This window comes from Crocodylus siamensis, chromosome 2 (genome assembly GCF_052110815.1).
Source record: "Crocodylus siamensis isolate JL-2025a chromosome 2, ASM5211081v1, whole genome shotgun sequence".
Taxonomy (NCBI): domain Eukaryota; kingdom Metazoa; phylum Chordata; order Crocodylia; family Crocodylidae; genus Crocodylus; species Crocodylus siamensis.
The window spans coordinates 280,280,157-280,295,790 of record NC_143396.1 but is presented as its reverse complement, the minus strand read 5'-3'; the positions used below and the strand labels follow the sequence as shown (position 1 = coordinate 280,295,790).

At 45.1% G+C, this 15,634-nt stretch overlaps 1 pseudogene; it reads right to left on the bottom strand.

The window, feature by feature from the left end:
- The window catches only part of LOC149872279 (uncharacterized), a 62,961-nt pseudogene extending 50,015 nt beyond the window's left edge, over nt 1-12,946 (bottom strand).
- Nucleotides 12,947-15,634: the final 2,688 nt, after the last annotated feature.

The following is a 15,634-nucleotide window of genomic DNA, read 5'->3' as shown; positions in this document are numbered from 1 at the left end:
TGTGGGTAAATGTTATCACTTACTTATTCAGATGAAACATGCCAAAAACTGTGTGTACAACATAATCTGGCCTGTTACACCTATAGTCTAGCCTTAATGTGACATGTAACAGAAAGAGACAATTCTATCATGAACATTTCCCAGAAACTTTATTTTTTTGTGTGGCGGTAGTTCTCTTACATCAAATCAATCTACCCTTATGTTTTCATCTCTAATTCCCCAGAAACAGCTACCTTTTAATAGTCTGGTATTGATACAAATGAAGTCCCCTGCTCAGTATGGCCAGAGGCTTTCTGTTCATACAGGAGAAAGCCAGATGTGAATTTGGAAGCTGCGTAACATCCTGTTGGGCATCACTGCTCTTAGCCATGGCTACTGATGACCCAAAGGAGCATAGCTTTTGCCAAACATTCACCCATCTATGAACTTAATCCAGATTCCCTCTGTTATGCAGGAAGGGCAGAAGTTGGCTGTTGATGTTGTGTAATGCAACCTCTCCAGTCTTTGACCAACTGACAACGTAATATGTTCCTCTGCAGGAGGGTACCATGGTGTGTTTTTTATCTGGAGATGCCCGTGGTTCTGCTTCTTGTACAAATCCTCTTCTGTTTTGCTGACATAGTTCATGCTTCTTTAGTTCATGCCCATGTTTCCCTGTTGGAATGATGCTCCTTTTCTTATCTGATGTCCAACACCGACCACATTTTCCTGGTGAGAGTGAAACAGTTTTGCTTTTTGGGACTCAAATTCTACAAAACAATGACAAAATTATCCTTCAGGCTAGCTTCTTAAAAAAAAAAAGCAAGGGTGAATTATGGCAAGGAGAAAGGCAGTAGCTTAGAGGGGCTCCATTCCCCTTGAAGAACCTTTGCTCTTCTGAAAAGCAGAGAAAGCATTTTGGCCTTAATGACTGATTCAGGAAGGGTTTGGAAGAATCAGAAATGTTGCTTCTAGTCCATCGTAACAGATGATGATATGAATAGCCAGCATAGTCCATATTCTCTCTGATTATCTGCTGAAGGCTGTTGAAGAACACATCAAATCAACTAGTACAAGCACTTGTTACTGCAGCACAGATTTCCCCTCTATTCCCAAAACAGAATTTATCAATAGCATACATGTTTGATTCTAGATTTTCTAGGGTACCAGTATGACCTTAAAGTAAGACGTCTTGGTCTGTTAGCATTGTACCAGAATGGGGCACAGGTTCTTTCTCACATTGTTTACTAATCCTGCTCTGCTCACACATCACACCCAGTAAAAATCTAGAGCAGTGGTTTTCAACCTGTGGTCCGTGGACACATCGGGGCCTGCAGGCTATGTCTAAGGGGTCCACAAAAGATGACTTTGATCAATCAAAAGTATGTGAATACCCACATTTACCATTCAACAGTGTCCACGCCTCCATTCCAAAATTTTTAGGGGTCTGCAAATGAAAAAAGGTTGAAAACCATTGCTCTATAGCATTTCTGAATCACTCCCATAAAAGACTTAATTTCAAGTGATAAGTTTAAAACATAAAGAGTTCAGGAAGTGGCCCACAAAAAAACACAATGCTGGCAAGGCCTCACTTGAAGTATTCTGTCCAGTTTTGGGCTCCACACTTCAAGAAACATGTGGATGGATTGGAAAGAGTCCAGTGGAGACCAATAAAATGATTAGAGGTTTATTCAGGGTTATTTAGGTTAAAGAAAAGAAAACCAAGGGGGTTTTGGCATTGTTTTGTAGAGCTTCAAATACCTGAAAGATGATTATAGAGAAAATGGAGCTGGGCTTTTCTCTGTGTCTGTAGGGGACAGGACTAGGAGCATTGGCTTCAAAGTACAGCGAGGGAAATTTAAGCTGGAGATTAGGAGGAACTTTTTGACTATGAGGGTGTCAGGCACTGGAACAGACTACCTGGAGAAACTGTGAAATCTCTACCCCTCGAACGTCTCAACAGCAGGTTGAACAGATACTTGGCGGGGATAATTTAGTCGGGGATGATCCTGCCTTGAGCAAGGGGCTGGACTACATGACCTTGTAAAGTCCCTTTTAGCCCTACATTCCTATGAACCTAAAATGGTATGGCAATTCTCTGAGTTACCTGTAGCTGACTACATGTAAATGGTGATACACTACATTTTCATTTGTTTGGCTTATGTTACAAAACGTATAGGGAAGCCATTTTTGTAAAACTGTCGCAGGGTTTTAAAATATTGTATGCAGCACTTGTTTCTCCTACCTTTTAGCAAGAGGGTACCTTAGAGGTGTTTGTACAATTATATGGACCTCAACAGGAAAAACCATAATTACTACATGTCGTATTCCCTTCAAAATATTAAAAAATAAACTTACCATTATCTTAGTTTCATAGTTGTTAGTTTGATAGTAGTTTCATCTTGCATAGCTGTATATGGTTTATTTTTATTTTAAATGTTTTACCATCCACCATTAAATGAATGCTTTGTGCAGTGCTGGAAAGAGTGACTCCCTGGGTCTCTGCTATAAGAGAGCACATTTTACTAATACAGAAATGGTTCTCAACCCTTGTCACTCAGGGACCCCTTCCATGCCAACCCACCTGCTGGGATCCACCTCCAACTCAATGGTATGGGGAAGATGGAGTGATCATCACCTCCAAGCACATGTCTTTGTCCTCCACATGGAGAACCCATGCTCTAAAGCGGGTGTCGGCAACATTTTTTGGGGCAGAGTACCAAAAATACCCACAACCTTGACTTGTAAAATGTTGACATGCTACGATGGCATGGATGGCAGAGAAGCTGTGAGACGCAGTTGTGGCAGTACAGCTCTGGCCCTTTCCCTGCCGTCTAACCAAGGCACATGTGCACCCACTTCCAGCAACGAGCCAGGCCAGGGCTCCATGGACCGCAGTACAGCTGTTTACAGCCTTCCTAGTGCCTGCTGTGAGCAGCCTGGGCTCTGTGACGGGCCTCAGGGGACCGCCCAGACCCCAGGCCAGATGTGGTAGACAGCTGGAAGGCTACAAGCAGCTGCACTGGGGTCCATGGAGATTTGGCCTGACTTGTTTCTGTCTGTCCTGAGGCATGCATAGCGAGCAACATGGAGGCCAGAGGTGCATGTGCTGGGGGATGCTGACCCCTGCTCCAGAGTCATTAGATACAGGACTGCAAACCTGTCGCTGGTCAAGAATGAAATATTTTCCAGCCTGAACCTCTGGCCTGGATAATTTAAGAGCAGGGATTCATGGAGTCCTCTCACATCTGGAGGGAATAGAGAAGCCATTTTGTAGCCGAGGAAGTTTCGTTTTAAATATGGATGCTGGCTATAAGCTGCTCAGAAGTTTGAATCATTCGTAATCCTAGAGAAATGCATTGTAAGTGCCATGCAGGTGTGGTAGGGAAGCGATGGACAAATATGCATATATGAATCAACACAAAAAAACTACACCATGTAAAAAATAAGGTCTGTCAAGTGCGTTAACTAACCACACAAGCAAACACATCGGCAAGCCTCCGTAGAGTCTCAGGTTCCCACAAAACATAATATGCCTTCATGTGACTTTTTCAGCCAGAGTTAAAATCATACAAACCAACTGGTGCACAACCCATAATCCAACCAGGTGAGTTTGCAAACATCTGGCTGGATACATGGAGCACTGTGTTGTGCTTAGGAAGAGCGTGGCACAAAATGGCACAGGAATTATGATTGAATTGATAGGTGGCAGTGAGCATGAATTTTAAATGGGAAATATATCAATATATATGGGATATGATTTGATCTAAGATTTAGACAGTGAGAAGGGGGAGAAAGTTTGTGTTTTGAAAGGCCAATATAGTTAATTGTCCCAAGCAACCGTGATTCAGAATTGAAAATGAGTGCTTTCTTGGTGATTATTTAGAAAGTAAAGGCATAGCGTGCAGAAAACAACCCACATGGTTTAAGTGGCGTGTCCCTCCTCAGCACTTTTCCTTCTCTTATTCCAATAACGATTCCTGGAGGCAGTTATAAAGCTGAGAAAGACATTTAAGAGATGAGTTCCATTATGCTGATTTCCCAGGCAGTTGCATCCACATGCCTTTTTAAAAAAAAGACTGCCTGCAGGTCTCTGATTGGGATTAGTGGCTTATTCTTTCATTGGCTCATCTTTTGTCATGAAGAATTCACCCACTTTTATCCACTGCAAGGCAACGTTCTCCACAAATCCCTTCTTTCAAACCACCTGATCTACAGGTTAGAAGAAGCTTGTTTTCCTTGGCCTCTCCATAGATATGTATGGATCTATATACACGTACAGAGTACCTGGGTCCCCGTGCAAACTTCTTCTTGGGGACTGGTATTCCTTTGTAAAATTGGAATACATTCCAGAGGTTCTTCCTCTCTCTCTCCCTCCTTGTTTCCCTTCTTTATGACTGAATGAGTTCGTTCAACAAGCTGCCATGGGATTATTCAGGTGCATAAGGCAAGCAAGATTTGGCCCTTTATTTTTCTTCCTAAATGAACAAGTAGCGTCATTGTTTTTAAAGATGAAATAAGCAAAGGGATGTGTACATTTGGAAGGAAAGAAATGCTGGCCCTATATTGGAGTTGAAGGAAGGAGGCCTCCTCGTCTGACTGCACTCTTTTCAATGTTATTACATTCAGAAGGGGGAGTCATTAATATGAGGCATTATGGAAGGTTTATATCATGTTTTGAGGATTTATCCCTACATACTTCCTAAAATCACTAGTGGAGCCTCTGGTTTTCAGAAGTGGGAAAATTTAAAAGACCCTGCTGTAGTGATCACTGGGTTCAATAAATACAGGCATATGTGAATGAGAAGAAGTAAAAAATGAACTTTATTATAAAAAAGTAATCATCCTCTTCAGACCCTTGGTCTTTATCTAACGGGCTAGCTGCTCCCTAACTGAAGGCCTATCTCCCAAATCCCAACTCTCCTAAATAAGGGAGTGTTTCTAAATTATAACTTTTATCACTACACCTGCCTGCCTAGTCCAGTTTTCTTGTCCTCTCAGTATTCCTGTCCAGTATACTTTCACCTTTCCGTTTCCTTCCCTCTTTTCCCTCAACTGAGCTTCCCAGTACTGTAACCGTTGCTCCGTGACATTTCACCTAGGATGGAAGTGACACTTCATATACTAATACCCTCCAGAAAGCAGGGAAGAACAAGAATGGAGACCAGCATCTTAAGATAGCTGCACACAGGAACAGCTGCCATTAGGCTGTGACTCTTTCTTGCCCCATAATGCATGCAGGCAGCTGTGTAAGGCAACATTCAGGACAGTTCTTGCCCTCAAGTCATTTCATGATCCTGGTGTTGTGTTGACTTGAGTAGCTGCAGAGGTCATCTCTCATCACCAAGATTAAATAATCAAGCTCCATGTAAAATCCAGCCATGTGAATTCTGCACATTGGATGGGCATTGAGTAAAGAACGACTTTCCATTTCTTTGCTTAAAATGTTGCTGTCCTTTCCCCCTGTTTCCAAGCTATTGGGCCAGGCTGGAAGAAATTATCTGACTGAGTTTGAATGGAACTCAAGGAAGAAAAAGTGAACTAAGAACAACTGGGTGAATCAAGAGCAAGGTAGGTCGGGCTGCCATCACCTTCCTCAGGATGAGCCAAGGATTTGGCCTGCATGGTTGAGGACAGCAGTGTGGGAGTAAAGCTATTTAAATGGTCTACAACTCCTTATTCAAAACCATGAAAAAATTAGGTTTGTTTTCTATAGAGCTAGGGCCAAGTACCATTAGCCAGAGAACTATGGGTTATTTCCCAGAAAATCCTGGCAAAAAAATGAAAAAGATAACGCTTTTGCCACAATATGCCCTAGAAAATGTCAATTTTTCATCAAAAACCCATTTTTTGGGAAAACTTCAAGTTTTTGGTATAAAAGTATGTTGAAAAAAAAGCATGTAATTAAAAAAAAACATTTTTTAAATACAAAAAATCTGTTGGGATGGTGTCTCTGCCTAGTCCCAAACTTACAGAAGGTTTGAAGGGTTGTTTTTTTTTCTTGAAAATGTTTCTACATTTTAAAAATAATTTACCATTATCTCAGCAAGTGTTACTCATAAGAAATGTTTTCTTTTGAGCTATTAAATGCATTATTAATGCTGGAAACAGCAAAAATATTCTCCCTAAACAAACATCTGGTTGCTTCCACTTATACATCTGGGCTTGCTTAAATAATGACCTCTCAGGAAAATACACACCCACAAGGTTTCCATAATAGCTTTCTCCATCTTGTGAAAGAGGCTTTTACCAAACACCTCTGCTTCTCCATCTTGTTACCACTGATGCCATGCCTCTCCTCTAAGCTAATACAGCTCAATTAAGCAAGGGGAATTTCAAAGCAAACGTAGGTGGTAGGCAGTGAGCAAGAGAGTTCACAGTCTAAGTGACCTCAGATAACATTGTAAATTGAACCTAGCCCACCAGTGGGAGAGTTGGAAAGTCTTGTTAGTCAACCAAGATTATGTAAAGTAGGAGGCAAGCAAAGACAAGCAAGCTGCCTTTGGATTAAGAACATGCTTTTATTTTTCCTGCTCCATGATCTTTCCTGAGGTTTATTTTCCAATCTTTAAACAGTTTAAATCAGGGATTGGCAACATTTTTGGGTGGAGTGCCCAAAACAGCTGGAACCGTGATTTGTAAGGTATTGGCATGCCAGGAGCAGACAGCGGGGGAGCCACAAAGGGCCCAGTCCTTGCTGTGGCAGCGCAGCCCCAGTCCCTTCCCCAGCATTCGCCCTTAGGCCGCTGCCAAGCAAAATGCTGCCCGTGCCACACTCTGGCACCTATACCAGGGGCTGCCTACCCCCAGTTTAAATTGTAGCTCCGGAGTTTGGAGTATTTAATTGGGGTTGTTTTTTTGGGGGGGTAGGGGGCGTTGGCTAGATAGATATAATGTCTACTATGAAAAATTTTCCAACCAACTGACAGGAAATAACCTCTTCATCTCATGAAAAGCAAGTGTGGAGAAGGACCAGGAGCTGCCATCCTTGCTCCTTATTCCATCTTGTGCTTTATTTTATCTTTTTCCCAAGAGCAAGAGGGGATGGTCCTGAAGCGTCTTTCAGCAACCTCTCTCAGGTAACCGCATGGCCCAGCTGTGTGCACGCATGGCACATTGGTTTGTGTTCAGCTACAATAACAAGAGCTGCAATGGCAAAACTCGTGCTACTTGAAGCAAGTCAAGATTTCCCCCTCTATCTTCAAATCTTTATATGCAGTTTTAATTTTCCTTGGAAACACTTAGAGAAAATGTAGAGCAGGCGTGAGTGCTATGGAAAACCCTAGGATAATACAGTGCTACTGAGACACATGGACTTTGGTTGGTGACAACCATGCAGGAAACTGCAAACCCCAGAGCATAATAAGAAAATGGGGCAGCAATAGGCTCCTATGAGGGTGACCAAGGGTTGTGTATGGTCCCAAAGGAACATAGCTGCATAACTGTTTTATGCTTTGAAAGGAAACATGGGGATATTCCATTTGGTAAACTTCAAATGCTGGCTTAATTTGCTTTTGTTTTTCCAGTTCCATTTGCACAGTTCGCAAAGCCATTTCTTGCCATTTGCAGTGTCTTCTGTGAAGAGGCACAGGCCTGGAATTGAAGAAATATCAAGGTCAGGGGAGAAAAGCATGGTCCTGGCAGCAAAGAGGTGTCTTGCAAGGGCCTCCAGCATTATGACTAGCTCATGCCAGCCCTCTGAGTCACTTTGTTTTGTGAGCAAGAAATTCACCCAGGAGCTACACTAAAAAGAAAGCCAGACTTTAATCTTTGGTTTTGCGCAATTATAAAAGACATGAAATTTCTTAAAGTTCCTGTTCAAACACTAAATCTTCTCTCAAGTGCCACCCTGCAGCTGTGCATTTCAGGCATTCATAAGACCATTTCGCCACATCTGAGTTCTGAGGTTCGACTGCAGTTTGGACCAAACAGAGCTAACGTTCACGGGGAGAACGCACAGAAACAGGGCTAGGGCAAGCACAAAGGGCCTGACACAAAGCCCACTGAACTCAGTGGCAAGATGCCTGTTGACTTCAATGGGCCTTGCTTCAGGCACCAGCGAGCAGAAGCTAAGGGCTTTTATGTGTGAGCCATGTAGTGAGGCCTTGCTGGTTGCCAGTGAGGTGAGCTGGGAGCAAACACAGAAAGAAGCAGACTTCCACACTGCTTTCCAAGGAGCCAGATTGTACATTAGCCTATTCAGGGCCCTTGGTTTTATAAATGCTGTGAATGGTACTGTTAAAATCAAGTCAAATGTAAACAGCCAAAAAATCTATTTCTATGTTTCTGGATGTATTGATTGGCCCTGTGAGTGCCCATGTCTATAGCAATAAAAACATGCCTCAAGACATGGGCAGATACTTATTAACATAGACAGTGGAGCTAGGGACAGACATTCAAAAAGCCAGAGCCTGACTTGATTCAATCTTTGCAGGTTAGTCTAACCTGCCTAGGTTGAACCGATTTGTAACTGTACAGACATTCCCTCTGGACTGAGGAAATGCTGGCACATGCCTGCAGTTGCTCAGGCCAGGTGCCAGCGGGCACTAGAGCGCGCCATCGGCTGCAGGGGAACTGTACTGGGGGGAGCATGGCCAGCCCGGGCAGTAGCCGCGGCTGAACTGGCCAGAGACGGGTTTAATTTCCCCCTCCCTGTCCCACCAGCAGAGACACAAGCTGGGTCTGCCAGGCGCTCCCCCCTCGCTGCTGCAGCGGCGGGCCTGGGCATGGCCAGAGGCGGGCCAGCATGGCCCCCAAGGCAGAGGGGGTGGGAGGGGGTTATTTCTTCACCCAAGGGACCACAGCTGGGTCTGCCCACCCCAACTACCACCACCGCCGCTCACTCCCTGCTTGGGGCAAGCAGCAGAATAGGCCCCCTATTGCCCCCTCCACTGGATGCTGGAGGGAAGGGGGAATAATCTCCCTCCCTGCCCCCAGCCTAAAGGGCCCTGCTGCCTACTGTTTGGCCATGCCCCCACCCCGCCACTGCAGCGATGAGGGGGCAGGTCTCTTGATGGGGCAGCAGCTGCTGTCACGGTGTCAGGGAGCATGATCCCGTTCCTGGTGGGGGCCCGCACTGTGGGGTGGGCATAGATTTGGTGGACTGTGTGTGGCAGCACTGGGACTCAGAGGCGGCCATGCTGCAGGGTAGGGAAAGCGTGGGGCGGGAGGGCGGAGTGCTCTGGCCCCCTCTGAGCCCCGATGCTGCCGTGCACAGTCCACTGCAACTCTTCCTAGCCCACAGTGCAGCCCCCCCTGCCCCCGCCAGGAAGGAGCTAACACTCCCTGACACTATGACAGTGGCTGCTGCCCCCATCAAGAGTCCTGTTCCCTCGCCACTGTAGCAGTGGGGTGGGTCGCGGCCAGACGCCAGCTGGCAGGGCCCCTTAGGAAGGGGGCAGGGAGGAGAGTTATTCCTCCCTTCCTCTGGTGTCCAGCGGAGTGGGCAGTATGGGGGCTTATTCCACTGCTTGTCCCAAGCAGGGAGCAAATGGCAGTGGCGGTTTGCCACCTAAGGTCCCCTGGGGGTAGTGAGGGTCGAGGGAGGAATAACCCCCCTCCCTGCCCATTCTTTCTCCAGGGTCATGCCAGCCTGCCTCTGGCTGCGCCCGGCCCTGCCACTGCAGCAGCAAAAGGAGAGCGCCCGGCAGACCTGGCTTGGATTCCTGCTGGGGGGACCGAGGGGGGGGAATGAAATCCCTCTCTGACCAGTTCAGCCAAGGCTACTGCCCGGGCTGGCCATGCCCCTGCCACTGGAGCAGCCACGATGGCAAAGTACAGATTTGTGTTGGTGGGACAGGGCAGGGCAGGAGCAGGTGAGGAATAAACTTCTTCCCTGCTCCCTTTGGGACAGCATCTGGCCAGGCCCTCGTCCCTGCCTGTCCCTGTTCTGGCTGGGGAACAGTGAGCACAACCCAGCCCAGAGGGTATTCTGGGATGCTGGGGGACTCTGTTTTAACTTAAACCAGAAAGGGGTCTGGGACAGACATTGCATAAACTAATTTGAGCTCAATCAGTTAAGTCTGATACTACATTCAGTTTATCTCAACCTGGCTTCAGCCATTTTGAAACTGGTTTATGTGCACTGAATGTCTGTTCTCTTACAAGTTTAAACCAGTTTCTGATCACGTAAACCAGTTTATGTGTAATGTCAGCCCTTAGCCTAAGAAAGCACCTCAAGAAGAGACACTCACAGATACCAGTATACATATATAGCTGCAAAACTGGCTCTGTTTTCGATATATCCCCTGGGGAAATTACTTCATTTAACAAACACTGTAGTGCTAAATTTCTAAAAACTCTTTCTCATGGCAAAGATAACATATGTGTCCTTAGTGCACCTTCAGGTTGTAGGGGGGCAGAGATGCACTCTGCTTTCAAATGCAGACCTTTTCATTTTTTCTCCCCATGTCATTTTCTTACTTAAAGGTCATTCATATTCACATGGCCACCTTTGCATAGGAGAGCCCTTCATTGGAGTTAACACAAAAACCGTGTTTTGTGCAGTAAATGTCTGTGTGCGTGTTTTTCAGATTGATGAGTTAAAAAAACGGTTCCCAGATTAAAACAGCATTGAAAGCACTAATTACTGCCCTTTATTTTACAGCAAATATATTTACTTGGGTCTTTTTAAGCCAGTGTTTTCACTGTGTTAATCAATCTAAAGTCTTCTACAACAAATTCTTATTGAACTGAATGGGCTTTTCCACAGATAGTGTTTTTCATCATCATGCCTTTTCAAGTTTTAATTCCATACTAATTGTGCAGCTTCACTGAAGGACCACACCTAGGTCTGCTTATTTGCTGCCGAGGAGTACCTTTAAAAATGAATGAAATTATCCTCCATTAGTACATACCTTTGACTAACATTGACATGCTAACTAGTACATTTCTGCCACATGCTACCCAATGCAAGTGTGCAAATGATGCTTTTGCTCCTGTGGTTTCAGTTAAACAGGGAAGTGATTCTTAACCAGGCTGCCACAGTACCTCCACATGTCGTGAGAGTCTTTTCAGGGTACCACAAAACTAGCTACACATGATTCACAAAATAAACCTAGAGGTTTCAAATAGAAACTCATCACTCATTCTGATGTGAGTTTTTTGCAACAGAAAAATCGCTCTGTTGTTTCTCCATAGTCAAAAAACATGGGAAAGTGAAAAGCTGGCCTTTTATGAGGGGTTCCTTGAGTTTAATACGGGGTACCTTGAGTCTAAGGAGGTTGCAAACCACTGAAATAGTGACTTGGGTAATTCTACCACTATTTAAATAGTATGTTGTTATAGAAATGCAACAGGATATTTTTACAAATGCAAGCACTCACTGCTTATGAGATATAAGCCCCATCCGCTGTGCCCGTACAGTTCTATTGCTGTCACAGGGACCATGTTGTTTTAATATATGCATCATGCTTAAGTCATCCTTGATGTAATTTTGTGGAATTCTGGCATGGATTTAGACTTGTATTATTACTTATGCAGATTAGCTAGTTTATAGTGTTAGATAAGACAGAAGGTAGGGCAGGATGGGGTAACTTAAAAACAAATTGATTCGGAAGGGCATGAGCTTTCATAGGCAAAAACCTACTTCTTTAGATGCTAATATCTGCTAGCAGATGTACCAGGTGCTGCTTCATCAAATGTTACCACCTGATGAAGTTGGGTGTTGCCTACACATGCTCATGCCTTTCTGAAACAGTCAGTCTTTAAGGTTCCCAACCTTCTGTCTGACTTCAAACATGGATATCCAATAGGGGTGCGTGAAATGGGCCATACTCAGTTGATGGGTCCTGGGACCCATCCTGTTCAACATCTTCATTAATGATGTGGACACTGGAGTTAGGAGTGGACTGGCCAAGTTCGCTGATGACACCAAACTTTGGGGCAAAGCATCCATGCCAGAAGATAGGCGGGTGATCCAGGCTGACCTGGACAAGCTCAGCAAATGGGCGGATGAGAACCTGATGGTGTTTAACACCGAAAAATGTGAGGTTCTCCACCTTGGGACGAAAAACCTGCAGCATCCTTATAGGCTCGGCAGTGCTACGTTGGATAGCACTACAGAAGAAAGAGACTTGGGGGTCATCATTGACCACAAGATGAACATGAGCCTCCAATGCGATGCTGCAGCTAGTAAAGCAACCAAAACGCTGGCGTGCATCCGTAGATGCTTCTCAAGCAAATCCCGGTATGTCCTTCTTCCCCTGTACTTGGCCTTGGTGAGGCCGCAGCTGGAGTACTGCGTCCAGTTTTGGGCTCCACAATTCAAAAAGGATGTGGAGAAGCTTGAGAGAGTCCAGAGGAGAGCCACGCGCATGATCAGAGGTCAGGAAAACAGATCTTACGATGACAGGCTGATAGCCATGGGACTCTTTAGCCTGGAAAAGCGCAGGCTCAGGGGTGATCTGATGGCCACCTATAAGTTTATCAGGGGTGACCACCAGGATCTGGGGGAACGTTTGTTCACCAGAGCGCCCCAAGGGATGACGAGGTCCAATGGTCACAAACTCCTACAAGACCGTTTCAGGCTGGACATAAGGAAGAATTTCTTTACTGTCCGAGCCCCCAAGGTCTGGAACAGTCTGCCAGCGGAGGTGGTTCAAGCACCTACACTGAACACCTTCAAGAGTAAATTGGTTGCTTATCTTGCTGGGATCCTATGACCCCAGCTGACTTCCTGCCTCTTGGGCAGGGGGCTGGACTCGATGATCTCCCAAGGTCCCTTCCAGCCCTGATGTCTATGAAATCTATGAGATTCAGCCCAATTTGGGGGACAGTGATTTGATTCATTGATTCGGATCACTGTCCCCAGTTTGATTTGGCTGAATCCAAATCTGAAGATTTGATGCTAATTTGGAGAATCAGCGATTTAGCCATAGACACAGCTTTAAATGTTTTTTCTACATACCTCGAGGTACCAGGCGTGGCTTATGAACACTTTGATGCTGAGGCAGATGGAGAATCCCATGCAGCGAGCCCCCCAATGTGCTCAGCAGTGAACCCAGAAGTGGACCAGAAGTACATCTTGTCAACTTTTGGATCTGCCAGGGAGTGCACCATGGGGGCCCCCACATCCTCCTGGCTCGGTGATCAGCCATGGGGGGACCCTCAGTGCTCCCCCAGACCCAAGAAGCACCAGTTGCTAAGCTGGGGGTGCATGGAGAGGCCCCCCTGAGTGCTCCCTCGTGGACACATAAGTAGACTGGAAGTGCTTCCGATCTACTTTCAGGTCAGCTGCTGAGCATGCTGGGGAGCCCCCCGCGCTCCTGTGGGACGATCCATCCACCCCAGCATCTCAGTGATCACAAGCCGCCTGGTACCTTGAGGTACAGAGAAAAAACATTTAAAGCTGTGTCTATGTCCGAATCTCCGAATCTTTCCAAACCTCTCTGAATCAACTTGAAGGGTTCCAGTTCGATTCGGAGAGATTAAAGGGTCTCCTTATTTGTTTCAGAGATTTGGCCACCGAATCAGGCTGAATCTCTGCCGAATCAAATCAGGACTGAAGCCTCACACAGCCCTAATAACCAGTCATGTCTGTGTTCAGAGTTACGTGTTAGAGAGAGATCTAGTTGCAGTTAAGACACCACATTGGGACTGGAAATCTGGCTTTGGTGCCTGGCATACCATAGGACTTCCTTTGTTACTTTAAGCCAGTTATGGTGGTTGCAGACTGCTTGAGCTCAGACATGCTGTATTTCCTCTGGCCATGTAGGAGGCAAGATGTTAGATAGCTACTGTGCCAACAGCGTGTAACTGCCCTCACAGCCCTGTCATCACAAGAATTAAAAGGTGTATTTTTTTTATCATGTGTTACCTAATGTGATTTTAAAATGACCCCATGAACAGGGAAGTCTTTGATGGCTTAATGTATAGATATTTGAAGCATTTTCCATGGAGAAGAGATAATTATTAAGTTTTAGTCATAAAAAAAAAACCCAAAACATTTTTTTTCTCTTCTTTCTGGGATTTTTTTTCCCACCAAACTTGGCCACTTATTACAGTACAATAGTACATTGGCCATCTGTGCAGAGGATAAGAGGGCTTTAATGAATAGACAAAGCAGCAAATGACTGACTGAGCGGGCCCGATTCCCAGGCTCTTTCAGACTAGCCTCACAATGGAGACGCTTCTAATTTACGCTCGCCGGCGAGGAGGCAGAGTCCTGTCTGGTTCGAGCTAATTCCACGAAAACCCAGGCCGCAGACTTTTCAAGCATGCGCTGATCCATCTCTCTGTAATTTATTCCCGATGTAGCTGGTCTATTATATTGGCTAATAACATTAGCTTCTCCTCACCCCCTGTCATTGTGTCGTGCAGCAGACTTGGCCTTTGTGTGAGATGGGGACAGTTTGCATTCAGGCAGGACTTGTTTATGCAGCTCGGCATGTGCTGCCCGCTTTGTCTCCAGGTAGAATGAAGAAGTTCTGGGCACGTGGGCAGATCACTTTCTCTTCCCTTTTGTCAGTGTACAAATTTACAACAGCCTGTTTGCACACCGTGCGCTGGATTTTAATCAAGTTCACTGTAAGGAGAGAGAATAAAAATGAGAACCATGATTACTTCACAGTTGATTTCATTTGAATAAGTTGCCGCTCAATGACAGATGGTTTCTAGAGCTGCTCTATCAGTGAGCTTCCATGATGCTGAATAATAAGGAGCACAAGGAAATGCGCTGCTATGGTCTTTGGGTCCTTGCTTGTCTTATCTATATTCATGTTTTATTCAGAGAGGAAATTAGATTCCACACCATTTTTTATTCAGAAGAGAGGCTAGGCAAGGGGTAATACACAATATGCAAACTTTCCAGCTTCCCTGAGTTCTGCTGTACCTGGCGAGCCGTTGGCAGGTAGGGCTGTATCCTGTATCCACAACACACTCCCAGTATGGACACAGTTTATACTTTGCCAGTATAGCTTATCCCAGCCCCACTTCCAACCCCGGAGCAAAGTAAGTTGTACTAGTCAAACCACAGTCTATCGTAGGGGCTTTAGCTTGTCTAGCCATGTCCTCAAGGGACCACACATATGACCATCATACCATTTCAGCAAAAGTTTGTGATGTAGCTAAGAATTAGCAGATCCTTTTTTGAAGGAAAGAGACTGCTTAAAAACTGAAGAAGCATGCTATTGTGTTTCTTAATCCACAAATGACTTTCGTTGCAGTGAAAGCCATCATGTATTGATATGGCAAATTGATATGCATGCAAATCTTTTCTTCCTGTGAGGAAACCTTACACACATGAATTTGCAGGAATGGGCCCCAGTTTTTTATTTTTTCACTAAACAAGCATGTTGCATTTGCTTGCTGGAGCCATGTGCATTGACACCCTGCAATTAGGGCACTGCATCCGTTCTGAGCTTATGCTCTTTCACAGCATTTTGCTTCAGCTGAGCTATTCCCAATTACTGCTGGTTGGAGAATGTCATGAAGCAAAACATCAGGCTTGATTTATGTTGGGAACTTCCTCACCAGAAGGGAAGGTAAATCTGTGACTGTTTGAGCATTTCATGTATATTTAGTGACTAACACTTAAAGGGAAATATTCCAGCTTCTGCAGCCTTTTCAATGAGAACGTTTCCACTGGCTTTAAGCAGTGGTCTCCAACCTTTTTAAGTAGTAGATCACCTTTGGCATTTAAAAGCAACCCAAGCTG